The sequence below is a fragment of the Canis lupus genome, chromosome 22 (assembly GCF_011100685.1).
Source record: "Canis lupus familiaris isolate Mischka breed German Shepherd chromosome 22, alternate assembly UU_Cfam_GSD_1.0, whole genome shotgun sequence".
NCBI classification, from domain to species: Eukaryota; Metazoa; Chordata; class Mammalia; order Carnivora; family Canidae; genus Canis; species Canis lupus.
The window spans coordinates 52,584,625-52,612,275 of record NC_049243.1 but is presented as its reverse complement, the minus strand read 5'-3'; the positions used below and the strand labels follow the sequence as shown (position 1 = coordinate 52,612,275).

Sequence of the window (27,651 nt, the reverse complement as noted above, 5' to 3'; positions counted from 1 at the left end):
CACTGTGATAGCTCACAAGGAGTGAGATTATAGCAACAATGAGCCCACTCAGCACCCAGATCCTGACTTCTAAATACCATTTTCCAGGGGTGCCTAGGTGGCTCAGTCAGTTAAGCATCCAACTCTTGATTTCAGCTCAGGTCATGATCTCAAGGTCATGAGATCAAGCCTGGCATTAGGCTCCATGCTCAGCAGGGAATCTGTTTTGAGATTCTCTCTCTCCCACTCTCACTCCCTCTGCCCCACCCTTTGCTCGCACATGTGTGTGCTCTCTCTCTAAAATGAATAAATAAGTCTATAAATAAAATACCATTCTCTACTTAAAAAAAAATCCAGGGCTCGTTGAAGAAATGATTAATTCTAAGACAGGACCCAGGAAATTACAAAGTGACCCTGTGATATCTCATTAGACTAGCAAGCAATAGAGCACTCAAAGAATGCTGGGGCCAGATCAGAATATAAGGAAGCTTGCCTGAGCTATTTCCAGCCAAATCAGAGACAATCTGAGAATAAAAATAAATAATGACAATAAATTATAACTCTCCGAATAAAAGAGGAAACCTATGAGTTCATACTGATATAAAGTAAGAAAAAGAGAGAGAGAAAGAGAGAAAGTTTGGTAAGGAATGGGTTATTTCCATGATTTTGAAGTACCTGCCTGAAGTACTTATTCTTTACAAAAGGCAAAATAGTTACTTGACAGTGGGGAAGGTTGGCAGATACAACATTAATCAACGGATCACTGCGAATATTATCAGTAATGGAACAAACACGAATCATTCACAGCCTTGTAAGATGCAATGAGAAGACAGCACCACTTCCGTGACCCTCTTCCCTGCAGTGTGTAGCCTGGATCAGAGTACAAGCAAGCAGGGGACAAGCTCACATAGAGGAACGTACTACAGAACAGTTGCCTTGCAGTCTTCAAAAGGGTCAAAGTTATCAAAGTCAAAGAAAGGGTGAAAACTGGCTCCAGAATGAAGGAGAGAACAGAGCTGAGGCACCTAAAGGCAATGTGGGATTCTGAAGTGGAAAGTTTTTCTCTAACAGGCATTATGGGGAAAACTGGAAAACTTAAATAAGGTCTAAAGATTTGGTGGTTTAAAAAAAGAGAGAGAGTGAGAGGAAAAGGTTCTTTGTGCTGTCCTTGCAACTTTTCTGGGAGTTTGGGGTTCTTTTCAAGTAACTAAAAATAATCTGTGAAAGAAAGTTAATAAAATCACTTGAATCTTAACAATTCTCTCCTTTGGGGATTTCATTCATTCTAAAGTCTGCACAATCTTCACCTACCTCATTTATGAGATGATTTTCTGCATGAGTGACCTGTTGGTACATGACAAACCATCCCAAAACATTGTGGCTCAAAACCACCATCTACTTAGGTCAGTATTCTGTGGGTCAGAAATTTCAGATAGGGTCAGCTGGGATTCTTCAGGGAGACAGGGCTGGGCTTACTCACGTGTTTGTAGTCAGCTTCCAGGCCTCCAGGTGCTCCTGCTTCATGGAGTTAGTGGGTGTCAGCTGAGACCACAAAGGTCAGCGGGCACCTGTTGGTCAGGACTTAGTCAGCTGGGCTGGGCCTGTTCCCATGGCAGCTCAGGGCTCCAAGAAGAACAAGACAGCAAGGATGATTTCTACCTGTTTGCAAGAAAAATAAGAATAAATATTTTGTAGGATTTTCATGGAGATTATACAAGATAATGCAGTGTTAGCCCTTAACACACAGTAGGCATTCAATAATCTTTTCATATTCTCTATCCCTTCCCGAGCTAAAATCTACTCCCCTCTTGGAATTTCTCTCTTGATGTGTTCTCAATGGTCCTGACTGTGGAAACACTGTGATCATTTTCAAACTGTCCTTTCCCTTTACTGATTCATATGCAGCCTGCCCACCTAGAGCAAAGGGCTTATATCACAGCCCTCTATAACTTTTTTTTTCATTTTTAAAAGGTTTTTATAATCAAACGCCGTTCATTCCACTTCTGCAACCTTATTCAGCACACTAGGGGATGAATATCTCACCTCTCCAGCCTTTTGCCAGAGCTGAACTTTTTCCTGCATCCCCTGCTTTGGGCCTGTCAGCATCCACAGCCAGGTGGGTCAGATTGTACACCTGAGAGTTCCTCCTCAGTGTGCCCAAACACTTGACTCAGATGATTCACCTCAAAGCTTTGGCCTGGTGATATAACACAGGGCTCTAGGTAACTGGACTACTTAGATTCAAATGTCATCTCCAGCACTTACCAATTATATGGGCATATACAAGGTCCTTAATTTCTCTTAGTTTCCTCATCTATAAAATGGAAGTGATGACCACAGTGCTGCCTTATGAGGTGTTGGAGGATTAAATGAGAAAACCTACAGAAAGCACTTAGTCTCTGTCAGGTACCTGTCAAGGGCTGGAATATGGGTTAGCCATGCCTATTACCCCCTTGAGCTGATCCTTCCTTTACTCACTGTCTCTACTTGCTGTTCCCTTGATTCAAGCTCTTACCACCAGCTAGAGCAAGCATCATTACCATCTAACTGAAACCCAGCCAGGCATGGCCTCCTCAAAACCATCCTCCCCTACCCACACCAGAGAAACCAGTGCAAGGGGGAAAGGCCCAGATAACTTTTCCCTACTAAAAGCCTCACCGATAGCTATCTTCCCAAACTATTTGGGATTAAGAATCAGCGTATTTTCCATCCAAATATCAATTAACAGAACATATCTTTGTAAAACACAATAAAAATTGATTACAGGAAATTTTTCATGTAAAAAACAAAAGCACAAAGTATAAGCCCAAGATTTCTATTAGATTTAACAGGCATAAATACTCCCTCAAATTGCTTTGGAAGTTTTAAACACACTTATTCCCAATTTCACTATCTCTCTTTGGGCTCATGACAAATAGTTGCTTTCTCCCTTCAGAAGTACTACTATCAGGTGCTCTACACAATGGAGACTCTGGTTAGTTTCCTATTGAATTACCCCCAACTCTTAAAAATATATATTTTTAAATGTATACATATACATATATATTTAAACTTATATAGATTTTTTTTAATTTATATATATAATTACTTGGGGTTCCCCCGACATGCAACATTTCTATATCTATTCTTTCCCACATGTGATTCCCCTTCCCATCTTTATGACTAGAAAACTCCTAAACATCTTTTGTGATTCTATTCAGGTGTCATATGATCTAACATCTTCCATATGTGCTGTTGGTATTGAGGCTCTATCGCTGGCAATGTGGCCAATTGCTACCACTATCCTGACTGACATGCTTCTTGACTGTCAGCAGTCAGGTTGCTATGGTCCCACTCGGCCTTAATAGCCATTGATTGCTAAGTCCTGCTACCTCCGCCAAAGCTACTGCAGTACTAGTGCTTATACTTTAAAGGAAAACTTGCCCTGAGCGACTAAAGCCATTTGAGAACTTTTAGTGAATCCTGCTTACTCCATTTGTCTATCCTTTCTCCTAGGATAGCTGGGGCAATAAACTTGAAGACTGATCCAGAAAATATTTAAAGGACACCAGCCTGTATATCAAAAGCTTTGCCAAATGTCTACTCTGTACCTGACATCCAGGTGGATGCAGTAAATATAGAAGTAAAAGCATAGTCCCTTCAGAAAAGTAATGCTTAGAGCAGTTCAAGAAGCACTATAATCACAGAATGTACAAGTGGTTACAGTAATTCAAGGAACAGCATGTAAGTGGTGATATAGATTTTAGTGCTGGGTCTGTATGAGCCTCATTTCTGCACGTCATCTGCACAGAGACACTAACAACCTTATCTCTCTTTTCAAGGATGTTTGTACAGTGAACAGACTTGGAAGACAGAAATAATGTCTCCTTCTAGAACAGAGGGAAGAAATGTTTGTTGTGCAGTATAACAAAAATAGTGTCTCCCTCCTGGGCAAAAATTGGGCAGGTTTTCTGGCATCCCATTTATTGTAAAGAGGTTTCCTAAGGTCAAGTGTCATCGACTTGAAGCAAACCCAGTACATATGCAGCATCCAGGATCATGTGCTGCCCCATGGTGCTTGGGGGGCAAAGGTAGCTGACATGAGCATGAAGTACATGCTGCTTGCTCTCTGGGGAATAATAAAGTCCTTGGTCTCTTACCCAGGAGTGCCTTGCCGTCTATCAGATCTGTGAAACTATGACGGACTAACGTGTTATCTTGAAAGTAGGATAAAATCTAAGAACCTTCAGAGTTCTTGACATTTAGATGGGATCAGGGAATTATTTGAGGGTCCTAACACTCACTTGGGCTAAAATATGTAGGTTTTGTATAAGTTAGCCTCAAAGGCATCCTAGAATACAAAGTGAAGACCATATGGAAGGGTGAGAGAGTATAACCACATAGCGCATTTAGGAAGATTCAAGTAGAACAGGTTGGCCAGATCACCATCAAGGGTTTTACATAGAATCATGAAATAAATCAGTGTATTCAATTTGGCCTTAAGGTCCATTTTGAAATAAAATGTTTGATAATATTAACCATAGTCTTTGAATTAGCTTATATAGTACTTCGCAACCAAACTGATGAAGAAAAACTCTTCTGTGTCATGTTAATTGCTGTGCCAATAAAAATAGACATTCCTTACACAGCTTAGATTCTTTTTTTTAAGATTTTATTTATTTATTTGAGAGAGAAAGCACAAGCAGTGGGAGCAGAAGAGGGAAAGGGAGAAGCAGACTCCCTGTTGAGCAGAAAGCCCAAAATGGAGCTTGATCTTGGACCCTTTAACCAACAAAACCACCCAGGCTCCCCCTGAGTTTAGTTACTTTTTTTTAAGATTTTATTTATTCATTCATGAGAGACACAGAGAGAGAGGCCAAGACTTAAGCAGAGGGAGAAGCAGGCTCTCTGCAGGGAGCCTGATGCAGGACTCAGTCCCAGGACCCCAGGATCATGACCTGAGCAGACACTCAACCACTGAGCCATGCAGGTGCCCCCTGAGTTTAGTTTCTTAACTGTGAGCAAAGTTCAATAGGTTTTGGTATTTTGTTTTTTGTTTTTTCACTGAAGCCCTTCTCAATATTTCAATATGGTAAAAAAATATTTTGAGTCACCAAAAGGGGAAGTTAGCATACAGGGTAGGCCAAATTAATCTGATCAGATATCCTTTGTTTGAGGAACTCTGATTAACATTTCCCAGAATCATTGTTCTGCTCCTCCCGATATGAGTAATGTTTGTATAATCCGTTTAAAAATCACTATGGCATTATAAGCAAACAAATGAAATGATAATTGAATAAAATTTAATCTGGCTGGATTTGCTTTCAAATGTGTCTATGGGATTAGGATTCTGTGGTCCTAAACCTTCATAACCTAAAAAGTGAAATTCCATTAAGGCTTATGTACATCTGTTCTCTGTTCCAATGGCCTATAAATTAATAAATCATCTATTAATTACACAGGGACATTTAAGTATTTCAGTCACACATCTTCATCTCTAGTTGAGTAAACTATTCCAAGATCAAGTCACACACACACACACACACACACACACACTATATATATATATATATATATACACACATATAGTGATATCACAATATATATATTTGAGATCTACCCTATATAATTCAGACATTCTTTACTTTGCCAAAAGAATGTACTTGGAGTTGTATTATACTCCAGGTCACTGAAAATAGAGCATAGCATACTTGGATTTTTTCAATGTGGAAAGATATACAATATATATCACACTATGTGTATTATATAGGAATGCATATGTAACATATATATATATATATATATATACACATTTCAGAAACACCTAAGCAGATCCTTTCAACCTAAAGCTAAAAGGATTAGGAAACCAAGTAAGACAAAATGATAACCCTTTGGTTATTGACCACTTTATAGCTGAAACAATGGTTTAACCATTGTTACAAGCACACACTACAATATAAATGTCAGTATCATTTCCTTAAAGTTCTAGGGGAAATTGCTACTTTTCACATTGAAAAGCTCCCTTGGCCAAAATCATTTGGAAGATTTTTCATCATCTATTGAAAGGCAAAGATCCAACATGTTGGCTCTCTGCTGCCTGTAAATTCACCCTTGAATCACCCCTAGCATGGAGCTATCATATAGAAGGTGGTCAATCAATTTTTATTAAATAAATAAATGAACTTTGCACCCTTTAGTTGATACACCTGATATTATACAACTTTAAGTACATTTGCTTATTCCTACGAAACTCTCTACCACCACTCCATTTCATTCAAATGTATTAAAAAGTTCATTAGAAAAACAGAGACATGTGAGCACCTGGGTGGCTCAGTGGGTTAAGTGTCTACCTTTGGCTCAGGTCATGATCCCAGGATCCTGGGATTGAGTCCAGTATCAGGCTCCCTGTTCACAGGGAGTCTACTTCTCCCTCTCTCTCTGCCTCTCCCGTCTGCTTGTGCTCTTTCTCTCTCTCAAATAAATAAAATCTAGAAAGAAAGAAGAAAGAAAGAAAGAAAGAAAGAAAGAAAGAAAGAAAGAAAGAAAGAAGAAAGAAAGAAAAAAAGAAAGAAAGAGAGAAAGAAAAGAAAGAAAGAAAGAAAGAAAGAAAGAAAGAAAGAAAGACGAACGACCGAAAGAAAGAAAAGGAAAGAAAAGAAAAAAAGCCCCAGACCACAGAAAAGACCAGACAAGTACCCGCACGCACCAGACACAGAAAAGAAAGAAAGACATGCAAAAGAAATGTTTAAATAGTTTATCAGGGGGACCCCTGGATGGCTCAGCAGTTGGCTGCCTGCCTTTGGCTCAGGTCATGATCCTGGGATCTGGGATTGAGTCCCGCATCGGGCTCCCTGCAGGGAGCCTGCTACTCCCTCTGCCTGTGTCTCTGCCTCTCTGTCTTTCAGTCTGTGTCTCTCATGAATAAATAAATAAATCTTTACAAAAATAGTTTATCAAGTACAATAGTTAAATTACTAAAATCCTGAGGATTACCTAAAAAAATAGTTAAACCAAACAATATAGTGAACATAGATAACATTTTGCTTATATAGTTTATACTTTTAAGTTGAAATGTAAATATGCTTGTCACTGTAGTTTTTCTTTAATGAAGTCATTAATAGAGTTTTACAGGGATGCCTGAGTTACTCAGTGGTTGAGCATCTGCCTTTGGCTCAGGGTGTGATCCTGGGGTCCTGGGATTGAGTCCCACATCATGTTCCCTGTAGGGAGCCTGCTTCTCCCTCTGCCTATGTCTCTGCCCCTCTCTCTGTGTGTCTTTAATGAATAAATAAATAAAATCTTTTTTAAAAAAAATGGAGTTTTACAATGTTCATTTATTTTAATTTTTTATCTTTTTATGGTAAATAACATTTATGTCATATAACCCTCTGGATTTTATGAAGTTTGGGGGTTTGGGGTATTTTTTAAGATTTTATTTATTTATCTTAAGAGAGAGAGATCATGAGCAGGTGGAGGGCGAGGGGAAGAAGGACAGCAAACTCCACACTGAGCATGGAGCCCAACATGGGACTCAACCCCACAACCCTGCAACCATGACCTGAGCCCAAATCAAGAGTCAGATGCCCAACTGCCTGAGCCACCCAGGTGCCCTAATCCTCTGGATTTTAACAAAGTAATATTTTGTTATTTTAAATGTCATGCCAAGAAGTTAGAAATTTATGCTGAAATCAATAAAAGATTTTAAACCACATAGGTGACTTTTCTGTCTCTAACCCCAAATGACTTTCATGTCTCTCTGGTTCTTCATTTGTGTGAGTGTTAGTTTTGGTATAGCCAGGATACTCCTCAGTGGTAAAGCCCTCTTCACTAGTGTGCATGTATGAGGACTCATTGCCACACATATCCCTAAATCATTTGTGCTTATTAGGTTCGTATCCATCCTACAGAAAGATGAAAATCAACAATTTCCAACCTCAATGAATTTAGGATCTATATGGGGAGACAGTCATATACAAAATTAACTGTTCTAGATTCTGAGTAAGATGCGGAATAAGAGGATCCTAAGCTTACTTTGTCCCACAGATACAACTAGATAACACTCACATCAGTATAAATAATCCAGAGAACAACACAAACACTGGCAGAACAAACTCTCCACAGCTAAATGTAGAGAAGAGGCCACATCCAAGGGTAGGAAGGGTGGAGGCATTGTTGGGAGCTAAATGGCCCCACAGGACTGTCTGAGGGAGGGAGAGATGCCAGGGTGGGGAAGAGAAAGAAACAGACATACAGACACCCCAGGCACAAACCCCAAAACATTTAGCTTTGAAAACCAGAGGGGCCAGAACTTCAAGAGTTCTTACAATCAGCAGGACTTAACACCAGGAACTTTAAAAATCAGTACAACAAAGAGCCCTACAGAGATACAGCATAGAGGCAGCAATTTGAAAAATGCCTGGGGTAGAAGAATGGAGATTTGCTTGCTAATCTCAGAGCATGTGCTGGAGGGGCAGGGATTTGGTTATATGATTTCTCCAGGCACAAAGGAGCTGGTGGGAGCCATTTCCCTTCCCTACCCCCCAGCATTACACACAGACACCAGCAGGAACTAGTCAGCACTTATACTTGCTACCTAATTTGACAATAGCACACCAATGCCCACATTCTCCTACAGACATGCCTCTCCAGCTAGGCCTCTGATCCAGGTCCCCTCCCACGGCAGACCCACGCAAACTTTCCTAACACCACACATCCTACCCCCACATAGCTTCTGTAGATCTACCCCCTCCAACCTGACCTGCCTCAGCCCCTAGCAGTTTCCCTCCCACCAGCCCAGACCTTGCTGGCACCATAGGCCCCAGCCCCAGGTTTCTGTACAGACCTGCCCCTTCCAATATGCATTTGGCCAAAACCTATCCAAAAAACAGGCCCCAAGCCTGAAAGTGTGTAAGTAGTCCCAACAGGGGCCAGCACAACTCCAAAGTGACTCCTATACCAGGAGGAAGAAAAGATAACCACACACATAGGTCTGACTGAGGCCCCACCAATGGGCTGAGGGCAGACATCTGGTATGACTGCAGACCCTGCCTCCCAGTGAAAGTTTCTCAGGGAGCAACAGAGGGAAAGTACCTTGCAGTTCAGTGCTACTACACGTCTGGTAAACACCTGGTCTGACTCAACTCAAACCCAACATGGCCCCAGACTGGCCCATTAATGACATCAGCAAAGAGAGCCATTACAGAGGACTGGGCTGAAGATGAAAGCAGCTCAGCCCCAATAGTAGGGTACGTGCAGTACACATAGGAGACAGCCCTGAAGCACCAGATTCTGGGCAACAGAGGACATTGCACTGCAGGGCACAAGAGGACCTCTTCTTCATAAGACCATTACTTTAAAGAGCAGGAGGCAACTGATTTTTTCTAACACAGAGAAACAGACACAGAGACCTAGATAAAATGAGAAGACAGAGGAATATGTCCCAGATGAAAGAACAGAACAAAATCACAGCAAGAGACGTAAAAAAAAAAAAAAAAAAAAAAAAAAAAAAAAAAAAAAAAAAACCAGAAATAAATAATATTCCAGAAAATTTTAAATAAGTCATAAAGATACTCACTAGACTTGAAAAAAGAATGGAGGACCTTCACCAAGACAGTGTTGTACTGGCACAAAAACAGACACATAGATCAATGGAACAGAATAGAGAATCCAGAAGTGGACCCTCAACTTTATGGTCAACTAATATTTGATAAAGGAGGAAAGACTATCCACTGGAAGAAAGACAGTCTCTTCAATAAATGGTGCTAGGAAAATTGGACAACCACATGCAGAAGAATGAAACTAGACCACTCTCTTTCACCATACACAAAGATGAACTCAAAATGGATGAAAGATCTAAATGTGAGGCAAGATTCCATCAAAATCCTAGAGGAGAACACAGGCCACACCCTTTTTGAACTCGGCCACAGTAACTTCTTGCAAGATACATCCACGAAGGCAAAAGAAACAAAAGCAAAAATGAACTATTGGGACTTCATCAAGATAAGAAGCTTTTGCACAGCAAAAGAAACAGTCAACAAAACTAAAAGACAACCTACAGAATGGGAGAAGATATTTACAAATGACATATCAGATACAGGGCTAGTATCCAAGATCTATAAAGAACTTATTAAACTCAACACCAAAGAAACAAACAATCCAATCATGAAATGGGCAAAAGACATGAACAGAAATCTCATAGAGGAAGACATAGACATGGCCAACATGCACATGAGAAAATGCTCTGCATCACTTGCCATCAGGGAAATACAAATCAAAACCACAATGAGATACCACCTCACACCAGTGAGAATGGGGAAAATTAACAAGGCAAGAAACAACAAATGTTGGAGAGGATGTGGAGAAAAGGGAACCCTCTTGCACTGTTGGTGGGAATGTGAACTGGTGCAGCCACTCTGGAAAACTGTGTGGAGGCTCCTCAAAGAGTTAAAAATAGACCTGCCCTACGACCCAGCAATTGCACTGTTGGGGATTTACCCCAAAGATACAGATGCAATGAAATGCCAGGACACCTGCACCCCGATGTTTATAGCAGCAATGTCCACAATAGCCAAACTGTGGAAGGAGCCTCGGTGTCCATCAAAAGATGAATGGATAAAGAAGATGTGGTTTATGTATACAATGGAATATTACTCAGCCATTAGAAATGACAAATACCCACCATTTGCTTCAACATGGATGGAACCGGAGGGTATTATGCTGAGTGAAATGAGTCAATCGGAGAAGGACAAACAGTGTATGTTCTCATTCATTTGGGGAATATAAATAATAGTGAAAGGGAATAGAAGGGAAGGGAGAAGAAATGGGTAGGAAATATCAGAAAGGGAGACAGAACATGAAGACTCCTAACTCTGGGAAACGAACTAGGGGTGGTGGAAGGGGAGGAGGGTGGGGGGTGGGGGTGAATGGGTGATGGGCACTGAGGGGGGCACTTGATGGGATGAGCACAGGGTGTTATTCTGTATGTTGGCAAATTGAACACCAATAAAAAATAAATTTATTATTAAAAAATAATAATAATAATAAATAAATAAATAAATAAACCACTGGGAAAAAAAAAGAATGGAGGACATCAGTGAGACCCCAACAAAGAGATAGAAAACATAAAAAAGAACCAATCAGAGATAAAGAATTTCATAAATGAAATTAAAAATACACTAGATGGAATAAATAATAGACTAGAAGAAGCAGAAGAGCAGATCAATGACCTGGAGAACAGAATAATGGAAAATAATCAAGCTGAACAAGAAAGAAAAATAAGAGGAAAAAATAAAAATCCTTAGGGAACTCCGTGACAACGATAAGCATAATAACATTCACACTGTAGCAATCCCAGAAGAAAAGAGAGGAGGAAAATTTATTTGAAGAAATAACAGCTGAAAACTTCCTAAATCTGAAGAAAGAAACTGAAATCCAGATCTAAGAAGCACAGAAAGCCCCCAACAAAGTCAACCCAAGGAGGACCACACCAAGACACATTGTAATAATAATGGAAAAAATTAGTGATAAGGAGAGAATTTTAAAAGCAGCAAAACAAAAGAAAACAGTTACATATAAGGGAAACCCTGTAAGGCTATCAGCTGATTTTTCAGTATAAACTTGGCAGGCCAGAAGGCATGATACATTCAAAGTACTGCCAGGGGACGGGGAGACAGAAAAACAACAATAGCAAAAACAAAAACAGAAATCTTACAATCAAAAATCAGGGACATCTAGGTGGCTCAGTGGTTGAACGTCTGCCTTTGGCTCAGGTCGTGTTCCTGGGGTCCTGAGATAGAGTTCCACATCAGGCTCCCCACAGGGAGCCTGCCTCTCCCTCTGTCTACATCTCTGCACTTCTCTCTGTGTGTCTCTCATGAATACATAAAATATTAAAAAGAAAGAACACCCTATTCTACAAGGCTATCATTGAGAATAGAGAGATAAAGAATTTCCCAGACAAAATTAAAGGTATTCATGATCACTGAACCAGCCTTACATGAAATGTTAAAGGAGACTGACTGAAAAGGAGAGGCCATAAGTAATAGTAAGAAAAGTAGGAAGAACAAAAGCAGCAAAAATAAGCATATCTATAAAAATTAGTCAAGGGATTCACAAAGTAAAAGGATATAAAGCATGATACCACATAGCTAAAATGTGAGGAAGAGAGAAGTAAAGAATGGGCTCAAACTTAAGCAATCATCAATGTAATATGGACCCCAATATGCATAAGCTGTTAGATACAAATGTAATAGTAACTACAAATCAAAAGCTAGTAAGTACATATGCAAAAATTAGAAAGGAATCCAAGTATATCACTAAAAAAGGCTAGCAAACCATGAGAGAAAACAGCAAGAGAAGAGAGGAACAGAGAACTACAAAAACAACCATAAAGCAAGTAACAAAATGGCAATAAGTACATCCCTGTCAGCAATTACTTTCAAAAAAAGGCTACTATCAATGTAAATGAACTAAATGCTCCAATCAAAAGACCTATGGTGACTGAATGGTTTAAAAACCAAGATCCATCTATATGCTGCCTACAAGGGACTCATTTCACACCTAAAGACATTGCAGATTGAAAGTGAAGGGATGGAAGAGCATTTATCATGCAAATGGAGTGAAAAGAAAGCCAGCATAGGAATACTTACATTAGACAAAATAGACTTTAAAACAGACTATAACAAAAGACAAAGAAGGACACTATATAATCAAAAAGGGAACAATCGAATAAGAAGATATAATAATTGTAAATATTTATGCATCATCATGGGAGCACCCAAATATATAAAGCAGCTAATAACAAACATAAAGAAAGTAATTGATATTAATATGAAAATAGTAGGCGATTTTAACACCCCATTTACATCAATAGGTAGATCAACCAAACAAAAAATCAATAAGGAAATAGTGGCTTTAAATGGCATATTGGATGAGACAGATCTAACAGAAATATTCAGAACATTTCATCCTAATACAGCAGAATACACATTCTTTTCAAGGGCACATGAACATTCTTCAGAATAAATCACATATTAGGCCACAAAACAAGTCTTGACAAATTCAAAAAAACTGAAGCCAGAACCTCCATCTTTTCTGAGTACAAGACTATAAAACTAGAATTTAATTACCAAGGAAAAAAATCTAGAAAGAACACAAATACATGAAGGTTAAAAACATGCTACTAAACAATGAATGGGTCAAACAAGAAATCAAAGAGTAAATAAAAAAATACAAGGAGACAAATGAAAATGAAAATATACCAGTCCAAGATCTTTGGAATGCAGCAAAAGCTGTTTTAAAAGAAAGTTTATAGCAATACAGGCTTACCTCAGGAAGTAAGAAAAATCTTAAACAATATAACCTTACACCTAAAGAAGCTCGATAAAGAAAAACAAAAAAAAAAAAGTAGAAAGAGGAAAATTTTAAAAATCAGAGCAGGAATAAACAAAATAGAAACTAAAAAAATAATAGAAAAGATCAATGAAACCAGAACTAATTCTTTGAAAAGATCAACAAAGTTGAAAAACCTTTAGTTAGACTCATAATAAAAGAGAGAGAAAGGACTCAAACAAAATCAGAAACAAGAGAGGAGAAATAACTATCACCACAGAAATACAAAGGATTATAAGAGAATATTATAAAAAATATGCCAACAAATTGGACAGCTCAAAGAAATGGATAAATTCCATTTCAAACATATAGCCTCCCAAAACTGAATCAGGAAGAAATAGAAAATTTGAACAGATCAGCAATGAAATTGAATTAGTCATCAAAAAAATTCCTAAGAAACAAAAGTCCAGAACCAGACAGCTTCACAGGTGAATTCTATCAAACATTTAAAAAAGAGTTAATACCTATTCTTCTAAAACTATTCCAAAAAAAAAAAACACACAAGAAGGAAAGTTTCCCAATTCATTCTGTGAGGTCAGCATTTACCCTGATACTAAAATCACATAAAGAACCTACAAAAAGAAAGAAAAAGAAAGAAAGAAAAGAAAGAAAGAAAGAAAGAAAGAAAGAAAGAAAGAAAGAAAGAGAAAGAAAGAAGAAAGAAAGAAAGAAAGAAAGAAAGAAAGAAAGAAAGAAAGAAAGAACCAATATGTCTGATAAATATAGGTATAAAAATCCTCAATAAAATATTAGCAAACTAAATTCAACAATACATTTAAAAACTTATTCACTATGATCAAGTGGGTTTTGTTCCTGGGATGCAAGGATGATTCAGTATATGCAAATCAATGTGATACATCACAAGAGAAAGGATAAAACCTTATGATCATTCAATAGATGCATAAAAGGCATTTGACAAAGTACAACATCCATTCATAGTAAAAACCCTCAACAAAGCTGATCTAGGGGGAACATACCTCAACATAACAGAGGCCATATATGAAAAACCCACAGCTAACATCATACTGAATGGTGCAAAACTAATAGCTTTTCCATTAAAATCAGGAATAAGACAAGGATGTCCATTCTCATCACTTTTATTTAACACTGTAGTATAAGTCCTAGGTACAGCAATCAGACAAGAAAAATAAATAAAAGGTATTCAAATTAGTAAAGAAAAAGTAAAACTTTCACAATTTGCAGGTGACATGATACTACATATAGGAAACCCTAAAGACTCCACCAAAGAACAACTGGAACTGAATTCAGTAAGGTTGTAGGATATGAAAGGAACATACAGAAATCCATCACATTTTTATACACTAATAATAAAGTTGCAGAAAAAGAAATTAATAAAACAGTCCCATTTACAATTGCACCAAAAATAAAGAATACCTAGGAATAAACTTAACCAAGTTGGTGAAAGACTTGTACCTGAGAACTCTGTGAGGGACACCTAGGTGGCTCAGCGGTTGAGCGCCTGCCTTCAGCCCAGGGCATGATCCTGGAGACCTGAGATTGAGTCCCACTTCGGGCTCCCTGCATGGAGCCTGCTTCTCCCTCTGCCTGTGTCTCTGCCTCTCTCTGTGTCTCTCATGAATAAATAAATAAAATATTTTTTTAAAAAAGATCTCTGAGAAATGAAAGAAATTGAAGATGACACAAACAAATGGAAAGACATCCCATGCTCATGGATGGAAAGAAAAAATATTATTAAAATGTCCATACTTCCGAAAGCAATCTACAGAGTTAATGCAATGCCTATCAAAATACCAACAGAATGGAATTTATTTAGTCATCCATTCATTGAGTCTTTATTGATTCATTCAGCAACATTTATGGTCATATTATGACCCAGGTCCTGCAGAAGATACCACAGATACAAAAACTAATAAAATATTGTATAATGCTTCTTATTTTTACCCTTGGATTACCTCTGCCCGACCTTTGTCGAGGCCCTATAGCTCTTCAACAACAATAAAGGATTATTGTCTACAGTTTTCTCCAGAATCTCCAGCCAACAGACCGTTGTTCAACCTTCTAATGTACAAATTTGTTTAAGTAACTTCCTTCTTCGAAAGCTTTTAGTTGCACCCCCTAACCTATGGAGTAAATTATAATTCCTTAAGTGACAATAATTTAAGAATCTTGCTATCTTCGTCCCAATATATCTTTCCAGTCCTAAAACACTAATAGGTGAGGAATGATTTACATTACTCCAACATTTCCATATATTTTATGTCATATATGTTACCCTAGTCTTTTCACATACATTATCTTCATAATAACACTGGAGATTCACAGAGCACTGCCTTGTGCTTCCCCAGAACATTTCATTTTCCTTCTGGGCACACCAAAGACAGAATGTGAACAGATTTCTAGGCCTGGTCCCTAAAAGATCTCCCACACTCTGTTCCTCTTCCTTCACTTCTGCAGTAAATTTGGGAACTAAATAGTAAGGACAATGGCATCCCAAGATGGAATCCCTAACAGTTATCCTGCAGTAGAGCTTCTAACCCCACACTACCTCACTACCACGCCCCAAAACTAAATCGGACTAGGATGTTAGGAAACATTCCATTTTTATTGTTTAAGTCACTGAGATTTCTGAGTTTATTTGTTGTTACAGCATCAACTATTTTATTCTGAGAATACAGGGAGACATTAATTTGATATCCTTTTAGAAATAAGAAAACTAAGATTCCAAAAGGCAAGTGACAATCCAAATTCATAGAGTTAATAAGTAGGATTATAAATTCAGGTCTCTATTTTCTGTGATGGCTTATTTCATACATCAACTTCATTGGGCTATGGAATGCCCAGATAGCTAGTAATGCATTATTTCTAGGTGTGTCTGTAATGCTGTTTCTGGAAGAGATTAGCATTTGAATCAATAGACTAAGTAAAGATTATCTTCACCAATGCAAGTGGGCACCATCCAATTCCTTAAGGGCCTGAGTAGAGCAAAAAGGCAGAGGAAGAGGGAACTTGCTCTCTCCTACTCTCTCCTGAGAGATTGTTACTCTCTCCTGCCCTTGGACATCAACTCAATCCACAGGGTTGGGTTTACATTACCTTGCATATAAGTCACCCAATAATCATGTTGAATGAATAAATGTGATGGTTTAACTGTTTAATCTATCACCAGTACATACCTAGACTTACAGCAAATGTCAGTGAAAGTCACTTCTGATAATAACACAGAAGGGTAATATATGCAAAGGCTCTTCTGGACAATATGTCCACTTTGATCTCCTTTTTAAATACAGGACATTAGTTCTGATTTTTAAAGTGTACTCTGAAATCCTCTGATCTTCTCTAATGAGCCACTTGATTATATAAGGCTGTGCCTCGTGTTTCAGAAATGAATTGGCACCGTCTGTGTTAGCCAGAGCTGGGTTTAGGAAATCTGAATAGTGAAGCAGACTATTAACAACCAGCTATTCCTCTGTTACTTTTGTTGCCACAAACCAATTTACTTCAGCAATTTTTACCTACTAAAAAAAAAATTACACAAATTAGAGCATGTCTTTAAAAATAATTTGCTTCTAAATAAACCTTAGATGCAATTAGAATTATGATACTTATTATGAAGAGCTGTGTCTCCTTCCATTTGGTGCTAGTGACAAAGGTTAAAAATGCCCTCCTATAAAATACCACATAATTAAACAAAGCAATTGTGTAATTACCCACTACACAACTGGATAAATTCCAAGCTTCATAATTATTTTAACCTATAGATGATCTACTTGTACAAAAAAAAAATCCAAAGGATTGAAGAATAGAATTTCTCTTCAGTACTCTCTCTCATTTGTTAAGCTTCTCTTTTAAACAATAAAAATAACAAATAGCAAACAGTTTCTGCTCCTTGTATCTCCCTCCTCATGTAACCATGCATAGATATGGGCATAGAATGTCGAGATTTCTCTTGAGAATATTTAAAACCTAGCACTGGAAATGAGACATATGGTGGTAGGTGGCATACTGAAAACTCAACACCTACCAATCAATAGGTGTAAGAATAATGCATCAGGAGAAGTTGAAGGAACTCACTGTGATAATCTGATAGAGACAAACCTGTAAAACACAAATCCCTGTTTCCTAGGATCAAATTACACCACTACATAGGCAAGTTCCCACCAGGCCAACTTCCTGTGTTGTGTTTCTAAAAGTTTCGATCTAAACTGCACACCATCCCTTCATCTTTTCAAAGTGCCAAGGGGCAGACTCTCTCACCAAGCTTCAGATAAATGTCCAGCTACCTAGAGTCCACCCCCACTTTCCCTGTCACACTAAGATGAAGGACATCGCCTATGGGTAATCCTACTGAAGGAATCCATTCTGCACAATCCAATACACTCTGAGATGACAAAGGGGAAAAAAACTGTTTTAAAACCATCCTTCAGAATTTCCAGGTCACTGGATCATTTTAAAATCACAGTGATGACCAAACACTTTCATCAAATATCCATGATACACCGTAGGCATTTTGCAAAGTACTAATCCTAATACCTTAGCCAAATGTCACCATGGAGTAGGTACCCTTATTAATTATTTAGTCATTTTATTTTGAAAGTGGTATTCTTGCTTTAGGCTCAGACCACTTCCCCACAGTACACTGAGCAAATGTCCCCAGGTTCCAGGAGGCTGGGTGGAATTTCCCTAAGCAAAAAGTCTAAAAACGGATGATATCTGATGAAGTTGCATTCAGATCTCACTATAAGAGCTTGATAATAACTTTTCTGGAAGGCCATTTTTACCTTTTTACCTTCTGGAAAAGTGCACAACAGGGACGCCTGGGTGGCCCAGGAGGCTAAGCGTCTGACTCTTGATTTTGGCTCAGGTCATGATCTCAGGGTCCTGAAATCAAGCCCCATGTCAGACTCTGCACTCAGTGGAGAGTCTGCTTGAGGATACTCTCTCCCTCTGCCCCTCTCTGACATGTTCTCTGTCTCTCTCAAATAAATAAATAAATCTTAAAAAAAAAAAAGTGCACCACAGAACATGTTAACCAATGAGTCATAGGACCCAAGTTCAATATTCTTTGAAACCTCATCTCCCAGTCTGAGCATTGAGACTGAGGAAGAACAAGGGTCACTAAATGACTACAGTGGTCCAGGCAAAGCAGCCTGTATTTGCCCCTGAGACTCTCCTTTCTGAGTTTCCATATGAAAATAGATGTCTAAGCTATCTGATCTCCTCATATATTGAACACCCAGGGTAAGTTTCTTTTTTTTTTTTTTTTTCCAGGGTAAGTTTCAACTGGAAAACAACTTCAAGCAATATAAGGAGGGCATACACTTATTCATCATTTCTTATGCTAGACACCTTGCCTGGCGTCTTATAAAAATTATCATTTTAAATCCATATGACAGGACTTTTTTTTTCCCATTAGAACTCTGAGGTTCTAAGAACTTAAGTGACTTTGTCAAGGTCACCTAATAGAAAGTAATATAACTGAGCATTTGTCTTTCTACTACAGCATGTTACTTCCATGGATTTTAAGTTCAAAATGTTGAGTTTATGTTTCTTAACCTCTAAACCTTATTTTTTCCCTATAAAATTATAACATTCCCAAAATCACACAGCTGATAATTGACAATGTTTCCTTCTGGCATACCACATTAAAAGAAAATGAACATTTGGTCTTCCTCTGCTGATCCCCTTTTTCCTCTGGTCTCCTTTTCAAAACCAGGATCATCTTGAAAGCATTTTTTCCTCTCAGTGACATACATCCTGTACATCAAATGGATCTGGTAATTCTACCTTCAAAATCATACTCAAACCCATCACTTGTCTGCATCTCCATCTCCACCTCTAGAAATAGTTTCCATCCTCTCCAGCTGAGTATAAATGCTCTCCCTCATCAATCCAATCCTTCCAACAGAGCCAGGATCCTTTGGAAACATAAATGAGGCCAATATGTTATCTCAGCACTTAAAACTCTTCAATGATTCCTAAGTTTCATTTAGGATTATCCTTGGTCATTTCTCCCCTTCTTCCTCCCACATTCCTTACTCATTCTTTCTGTTCTTCACATGTATCAAGCCATTTTCTTTTTCTCTTCCAATAAAATATTTTACTTTATTTTTTTAAGATTTTATTTATTTATTCATGAGAGACAGAGAGAGAGAGAGAGAGAGAGGTAGAGACACAGGCAGAAGGAGAAGCAGGCTCCATGCAGGGAGCCCAAAGTGGGACTTGATCCCAGGTCTCCAGCATCATGCCCTGGGCCAAAGGCAGTGCTAAACCACTGAGCCACCCAGGCTACCCTAAAATATTTTACTTTATTAAGTGAATATGATTTAAACATGACTGATGGCCAGATTTTACTCTACATCCTATGAACCAACCATATGATCTTGGTTGGTACAGATCTTCTTAGGAGGTCTTCTGTAAAGCATCATGCTTCCTCTGGCATTAAGTATAACTGACATAACATTCCATCAGTTTCAGGTGTATAATTCCATATTTGTATACACTGTGAAATTATTCCCAATAAATTTAGGGATCATCTGTCACCAAAGTTACAAATTTTTTTCTTGTGTTGAGAACTTTTTAGAGTTATTATCTTGGCAACTTTCAAATATGCACTACAATTTTATTGACTTGTAGTCACCATACTGTACATTCCAGTCCCATGACATTTATTTTATAACCAGAAGTTTATAACTCTTGATACCTCTCACTCATCTCACCCACACCCCCTCCTGTTCCCTCCTCTGGCAACCACCATTCTGTTCTCTTTATCTATGAGTCTGGTTTTCAAATTTATCAAGTCCTTGTCTACTTCACGGGCTTCAATTATGTTCATCTTTCTGCCTGAAGCACTCTTACTCTTCATCATTCTGCTTCACAGATACTTCCTCACCTGGATTTCCTTGCCCCTCCTCTCCCATTTCAACCAGGTTCCCTTCTATCCCCCTTCATAGTTTCCTGGATTAGGGCAATAGCTACATTGCAATAATAAAGGAAACCCAAGAAACAATGGCTTAAACAAGATGGACATTTCATTTCTCTGTCAGTTATAATCCTGACTCCAAGGCTATAAGGGAAATCCTGCCACCTTCAAACTGCAGCTTCCATTCTGGGATCCAAGGCTTTTGTTTCAGTTCTCATCATTTCCAGCCAGCAAGAAGGGGGAAAGGGCCAAAGAATATACATGATTCCCTTTTTAGGACATAAGTGGAGAAAAGTGGTTTAAAAAATGGTCCTTTTCCTGTTTCATTGGCCAGAACCTTAGTCGTGTGGACAAGCTATAAGAAGCGGGCAGTGTTTGGTGGTGTTCCCAACCAAAACTCAAGAATTCTATTATGAAAGACAGGCAGAATGCAGAATGCACATTGGTGGAAAACAAGCAGCCTCTATACATTCCCTTCACAGGACTTATTTCAATTAATAATTGCATGTTTATTTGGTTCCTGATTTGTTCAATGTCTGTCTTCTCTTTTGACCATAAGCTTGAGAGAGAAACATTTTACCTATTTGGATCACCACAATGTTCCCCATGCTTAACACAGTTCCTGGAGTATAATTAGATGAGTCATAAATGTTTAGTGATTGAGTAGACAAGAGTTTTTCAAGAATTGTGCAAACTAGTAAGTCTGCCTTCCTCTAACTACACTTCTCAGAGGATAGAATATATACTTTGTGTATGTGGGTATGTGTATCTCCATCGACCCTGCCAATTCCTACGCTGCCTTTGTTCTTGAGCACTCATTTCTTCCTTCTACACCTTATCTGGAGCTTAACACTCAACTAAAACTTTTTTCTTGACCTCATTTGTATTTGTCAATGCTGATCTGCTCCCTATTTTTCTTATAATTCTTTCTCTCTTGGTTTCCTCTGCTAACCAATGTTACTTCTGACCTGCTACCCAAATAGACCAGGTATCCTCTCTCATGCCTCTACAACTGAGGCTTTGTTCATTGATAGAGATTCCTTCTTTCATTCAACAGCTATTTGAATCTCTACTCTGCTTACTATGCTAGTCACCAAGACACAATATATATAATATAACCTCATGTTCCCAAAACTCTCCAAGTCTGTTTGGGAGGTGGACTAGAAAATAAACATTCAATTCAAAAGCAACAGGTGCCATAAAAGAGGTTTGCTTAAAAAAACAAGGGAACACATTTATTGAGTACCTGCTACAACCTAATTGCATCTGATACTAGTATCATCAGATCATCCAAACTTTAAAGATAAGGAAGCCAAGGCTCAGAGAGTTAAAGTAATTTGCTCAAAGTCAGACATCTCAGAGTGACAAACTGGAACTGCCAGTTCAAGACAATATGATGAACTCACCATCTCCTCCCCCACCCCCGTCTCAACAAGCTCTAATGCAATTCTCCTCTACTCTGCTCTGTTCTATCCTAACCTAGGTTCTTAACATGGCTTTCAGATCTGCATCTTCTCTTTGTCCACAAGCATGCAGGTCCAAACAGGCCCCCGTAGTGCCCTCCATATGTTGGGGTAATGGCTTCTCATGTTCTTTGCCTCAGTTTAGGGCCTTGTCAGAACAGTAGGCATTACTGGACACTAGGCAGTACAGAGTGAAAAGACCGCTGTTTGCTAGTGTGCCAATTACCTCTTGCTGCAAACAACCCCATACATTCAAACAACAATATATCCTTATTTCTCATGGTTCTGAGGTTTGATAGAGCTCAGATGAGTGGTTTTTGCTCAGGAGCTCTCATGCAATTGCGGTGAGATGATGGCTGGGACTAGAATCATCAGATGACTTCCTCACTCACACTTCAGGTTCCTGGGCTAAGATGGCTGGGAAAATGGGGACTGAGCAGACCTCTCTATATGGTTATCCTAGGTTACCTCACAGCATGGCTGTCTCAGAGCAGTTGAACTTCTCATGTGACAGCAGGCCTCCCCCAAAAACATGCATTCCAAGAGGTCTAGGAGAAAGTTTTAGGCTTCTTTTGATCTAGGCTTATAAGTTCCAGAATGTCACTTCTGTTGAATTAAGATAAGTCTAATTAAGTCAAAATATCAGTCCAGATTCCAGAGAGGCCAGTTAGACTCCACTTCTCTATGAAAGAAGTAGCAAAAAAACCCTGGTGGCCTTTTCAATCAACCTCACAGAGAGTTGAGTAACACAAGAGAGTAACACAAATCTGAGTTCAAATCCCAGCTCTGCCACTTACTAGCTGTGTAGATTTAAGTCAGTTGCTGAATCTCTCTGAAACTCAGTGTTCTCACCTGTAAAATGTTGAAAACAGTATTTATGTCACTGGGTTGCTGCAAGAACAAAGAGAAATTCAGGGTGTGAAATGCCCTGTGCCAGGCAGGTGCTCAGTAGGCGTTAGTCTTCTTTCCCATCATGTTCCACCCTCCCTCCCAAGCAGGTGACAGAATAGGATTTCCATAAACATTTCCTAAATAAATGAATGAGTGAAACTGTGCAACTCATGGAGCTTCCAAAGTAATCTTCCAACATGCTATTCTTCATGTCACTCTCATGCTTAAAAACACAAAGGACCTTTCAATTACTACAGAGTATCCCAAAACTCCCTGCTGAGCACCTAGAACTCTGGGACCTCTGAAACTCTGCTGCCCCATGACAGATCTCAGGGCTTGTCTGGACAGCTTTCCAGACCTCCTGCTAGCCCAGAGCCCAGCACCCACATGTATCATGCACTATGAGTACCCCTTGCTGGAATAGGAGCCAATTGAAAGAGCTCCCAGTTGCCAAAGCTAAAGCAATCCAAACAGGAAAATGAATAAAGTAGTATTGGATTATAACCTAAATATAATACAAATATTCCTGAGACCATACAGATATAAATAAATCATTTAATAATAAATGGGGAGAAAAGGCAAATACCCTGTGCAAAAGAATTCCAAATAATTTAAGTAAATACTCCCACTTCAAGATATGGAGCATAATACCCTCCCCCCAATGCCTCTACTGTGGAATGAGCATAGTGACTTCTTTCCAAAGAGTGTAGTACAGAAAGGGAGAAACCTGACCAACTCTACCTGAGCCAGGTGATCAAGGTCAGCATCAGTCATGTTGAAGGTATGTATTCTTGATTTGATGTGATGAAAATGGCACTTCACCTCTGTGATCTTTCTCCAAACATCCACAATCCCAGTCCAATCATAAGAAAAACATCATACAAATCCTGAGTACTTGACCAGTACCCCTCAAAACTTTCAAGGTGATCAAAAACAAGGAAATTCTGAGAACCATCACAACCCCAGGAGGAGACTGAGGAGACATGACAATTAAATATGATGTGGAATCTTAGATGAGTTCCTGGCACAGAAAAAGAAAGGATGTTAGGCTAAAACTAAGGAAATCTGAACAAACTATGGAACTTAGCAAACATAACGTATCATTGTTGGTTCATCAATTGTAACGCATGTATCATACCAATTTAAGAGATTTATAATTGAAGAAATTGTGTGGAGAGTATTGGAAAATCTCTACATTGTCTTCCCAATTTTCTATAAATCTGAAATTTGTCTAAATACTAAGTTCCTATTGGGGAAAAAAATAGCCCTTGCTAAACACCGAAATGACTAATGCCTTCCGAGGTACTATGGTCTTAGTGGTCATGCCAGGGGCAGGTCCAGCCCAGAAGCCGACAAGTTTTGGTATCCAGGTTGAGTTGGAATGCAGGCTTCCCAGTTTCGAATCACATCATATGTTAACCCAATGCACTTACTTCCTGCCTTCCTTTACTCCATGGCACAGCCACCTCCCAGTTCCCCAAGTTCAAGACTTCAGGGTCAGCCTTTCACTTTTTTGTCCTATCTTCTAAGTCCAGTTGCTTCTCATTTATAATTTTATCTCCAATCCAGTACCTCAACTCAGTACCACTGTCCTAGTTCAGGTCTTCAGCATCGATCATCCACATGCCTTTATGATTCTCCCTGCCCTCAGCCTCCCATTCCAATCCATCCTCCACAGTTACCAGAGTTGGTTTCTCCAAAAAGATATTTGATCATGCCAACCCCTGCTTAAAAGTCTTTCACTCCTTTAGATAGAATGCAGCCTACTAGCATTCATAAAATGTTCTTCACACTGGCCACTACTCACATTTCTACTTTCCTTCCCTCCCTTCTCCCCAATATCTCTTATGCTGCAGTCCAACCAGGTTGCCACTGCACTTCCCCACATGCATCTCAGGCCTTCATGCCTTTGCAGGTCCTTGAAGCCCCACCAAGAATGCCCAAGTCCTCCCCTCCCCATGTCTCCTTGCTTGTTGAACCCCTCACCCCACAAATCTCATCTCAGATGTTACCTCTTTCAAAGATTTCTCTTAGTCCCCAAGTAAAGACTCTCCCCAGTATCACCACCCATGTGTGATTACACTGACTTCCACAAGAAGAGTCTGTTCTGTGAGGGCCACTTGCCATCTACCTGTGTTCTCCACACCTAAGCAATGCCTTATACCTTTCACATAGCTGGTGGGTATCCAGTAAATGTATGCCAAATGCCTCTATTCTTGTGTGTGTGTGTGTGTGTGTGTGTGTGTGTGTGTGTGTTATGTGGATTTATTGTGGATTTATCTTTTAAGTTTTTATTTAAATTCCAGTTAGTTAACATACAGTGTAATATTAGTTTCAAGAGTAGAATTTAGTGACTCATCACTTACATACAACACCTAGTGCTCATCTCAGTAAGTCCCCTCCTGAATACCCATCACCCACCTAGCCCATCCCCCACTCACAACCCTCCATCAACCCTCAGTTTGTTCTCTATAGCTAAGAGTTTTATGGTTTGCCTCCCTCTCTTTTTCCCCCCTTCCCCTATGTTCATCTGTTTTGTTTCTTAAATTCCACATATGAGTCAAATCATATGGTATTTGTCTTTCTCTGACTTATTTCACTTAGCATAATACTCTCTAGTTCTAATCACATCATTGCAAATGGCAAGATTTCATTCTTTTTAATGGCTAAGTAATTTTCGTGCATGTCTGTTTGTGTGTGTGTGTGTGTGTGTGTGTGTGTGTGTGTGTGTGTTTACTACATCTCCTTTATCCATTCATTAGTTGATGGACATTTAGGCTCTTGCTATAACTTGGCTATTGATAATGCTGCTATAGACATTGGAGTGCATGTGCTCCTTCGAATCAGTATTTTTGTAGCCTTTGGGTAAATATCTAGTAGTACAATTGCCAGGTTGTAGGGTAGCTCTATTTTCAACTTTTGGAGGAAACTCCATAGTGTTCTCCAGAATGGCTGAACTAGTTGCATTCCCACCAACAGAGTAAGAGTGTTCCCCTTTCTCTGCCTCCTCATCAACACCTGTTGTTTCCTGTGTCATTAATTTTTGGATGCTTCTGTTCTACAACTCACTCCAGCTGTTCTGGGCCACACTCCCCGGGGTCCCCTTGTTCCTATACACCACCACCACCTCCCACCCCTATTAGAACTTTTTTTCCCAGATGATGTCCCTGTTTGCTTGGCTCAGGAACAGCCAGGACTCTGCAGCAAGAGTCAGCAGAATGAGAAAAGAATTGGCACCTTGAGTTTAATCACAGGCAGAAAACCAGGAGGCAACCTAAGTGGTGGCAGTCTCTCTCCTCTCATGTGAAATATATTTCCTTGTGTTGTTGTTATATCCTGCTGACTCAAGATGAAGCAGCTGCAGCCATCAAGAGGGCAAGGGAAACTGTTTGCTTTTCCTAATAACTACAGCATCCCATCACTTCCTCCCTGACTAATCAGAGTCACAGATTCCAACAGAGAGCAGGGGAGTGCACCCTGCCTAGTCCTAAGCCCATAGGCTGGTGCCCCACTAGCCTAGATGACATATTTAACTCTCAGCCCTCATAGTCTGTGAGACACTCCCCTAAAGCAGAGAGAGGTACCATAGGAACACAGGTCCAAAAAATGAATACTGAGTCATTAGAAACCAAATTAGTAAGACAGAGGAAATTATAAGAATAAACTTCCTCAGATAAATCATACATAAATTCAAAAATGGAGGTATCTGGGTTGGCTCAGCAGTTAATCATCTGCCTTTGGCTCAGGTCATGATCCTGGGGTCCTGGGATCGAGTTCCACATCAGGGAGCCTGCTTCTCCCTCTGCCTGTGTCTCTGCCTCTCTCTGTGTGTCTCTCATGAATAAATAAATAAAATATTTTGAAAAGAAAAGAAAGAAAGAAACTTGGGACACCTGGGTGGCTCAGCACCTACTTTCAGCCCAGGGCGTGATCCTGAAGTCCCGGGATTGAGTCCCACGCCAGGCTCCCTACATGGGCCCTGCTTTTCCCTCTACTTGTGTCTCTGCCTCTCTCTCTCTCTCTCTCTGTCTCTCTCTGTGTCTCTGTGTGTGTGTGTGTGTGTGTGTTTCTCATGAATAAATGAATAAAATCTTTAAAAAAAAAAAAAAAAGAAACTCAAACACGTTTACATAAATTGGTGTTAAAAAGAAAGCTTAACGGCACCTGGTGGCTCAGTCTGTTAAGTAAGCATCTGACTCTTGATTTTGGCTCAGGTCATGATCGAACCTCATGTTGTGTTGGGGTCCACACTGGGTGTGGGGCCTGCATAAGATTCTCTTTCTCCCTCTTTCTTTTCCTCTGCCCCTCCCCACCCTGAGTTCCCACACATGCGCATGTTCTCTCTCTCTCTCTCTCTCAAATAAATAAATAAATAAATCTTAAAAAAAGAGTAAGCTTAAATTTGGTCCTCTGGCCACTGAATACCAAGTGAATATTGAGAGCTACATCCAGATGTTTTCTAAAGTTCTTTTCAAATAATTCTATTTTATCACAACGAAACCATTTCTTCATTTTTGTATAATTTGTCTAATAATTTAAATTATAAATCATGGGAGTTTTTTCCTCTTGTTTTTATTATACATACTATATATATATATATATATTATCTCTTCTCCTAAATAGTAATTCTTATTCTTCAAAACACATAATGCCAATGATGAGGGATGGGGGGTAGAGTCTAGCACGAAATTACTGGAGACCAGTGCTCCCATAGTTGGGGCCTAACTATGTTGCATATCAGTAAAACTTCTCTCTTGCTGAAAAGAACTAATTTTTTCCCACTGGAGCCCAGACTTGTTCTCCATGATCCTAACACCAAATGTGGTTCTAGACCCAAAGCAGAAATTCAACAAATGTTAAAGGTAGCATTGTTACACACTACACTTTTCTTAATAAACCTTTATCAGATTTTATAAGTGGAGAGTAACTAATACACTAATAAGAATCAAAATCACAAAGACCATAGTTTTTACTTCAATAGGCCCACATTCGATCTTTAGCTAGCAGTGAGGTAAAAAGGTTCCTTTTTTTTTTTTTTTAATTCTCCAA

The 27,651-nt window shown here is 39.2% G+C and overlaps 2 long non-coding RNA genes across 4 annotated transcripts in view; both read right to left on the bottom strand.

Annotated features, from left to right (window-relative positions):
- LOC119865228 overlaps window positions 1-18,025 on the bottom strand; it is a 37,855-nt gene extending 19,830 nt beyond the window's left edge. Inside the window, exons 1-2 of one of the 3 annotated variants that reach the window (XR_005376555.1) lie at window positions 16,503-18,025; window positions 1,460-1,638 (exon numbers count right to left, since the gene is read on the bottom strand). This is a non-coding gene — a long non-coding RNA (uncharacterized LOC119865228). Of the gene's footprint in view, window positions 1-1,459; window positions 1,639-2,022; window positions 2,213-14,781; window positions 14,843-16,502 lie in introns of those variants that run through there. The other 2 variants (XR_005376553.1, XR_005376554.1) reach the window with 2 other exon arrangements.
- Window positions 18,026-18,819: 794 nt separating this feature from the next.
- Window positions 18,820-23,775, bottom strand: LOC119865229. Its single transcript, XR_005376556.1, has 3 exons — window positions 23,344-23,775; window positions 22,509-22,563; window positions 18,820-19,244 (listed from the first exon to the last, which is right to left on the bottom strand). It is a non-coding gene; the product is annotated as an uncharacterized LOC119865229 (long non-coding RNA).
- Between the last annotated feature and the right edge of the window lie 3,876 nt (window positions 23,776-27,651).